Source organism: Mesitornis unicolor, unplaced genomic scaffold, assembly GCF_000695765.1.
Source record: "Mesitornis unicolor isolate BGI_N332 unplaced genomic scaffold, ASM69576v1 scaffold22110, whole genome shotgun sequence".
NCBI lineage: Eukaryota > Metazoa > Chordata > Aves > Mesitornithiformes > Mesitornithidae > Mesitornis > Mesitornis unicolor.
Window position 1 is genome coordinate 1 of NW_010160618.1, and position 275 is coordinate 275.

Below are 275 nucleotides of genomic sequence, written 5' to 3' on the forward strand. Positions count from 1 at the left end.
GGCCGGCCCGCGGCCGCTTTCTGAATGTTGTAGCGACGTGGGGCGATGCTTGGGTCTTTCACCACGAAACTTGCAAAAAGAAAGCTAAATATATCTTTTTTTTCCCCCTTCTCTCCCCTTAAATTATTTTTGTAATGGTAGTTTTCGTCTTTTCTACATTTTATTCATACCGATGCAGCTATGGTACATCTGTTTAAATGATTCAAAACCCCATGTATTTTAGACAGTAGGATGGAAAAAAAAAAAAACTGAGCAGGCTCGACCTTTTTAATCAA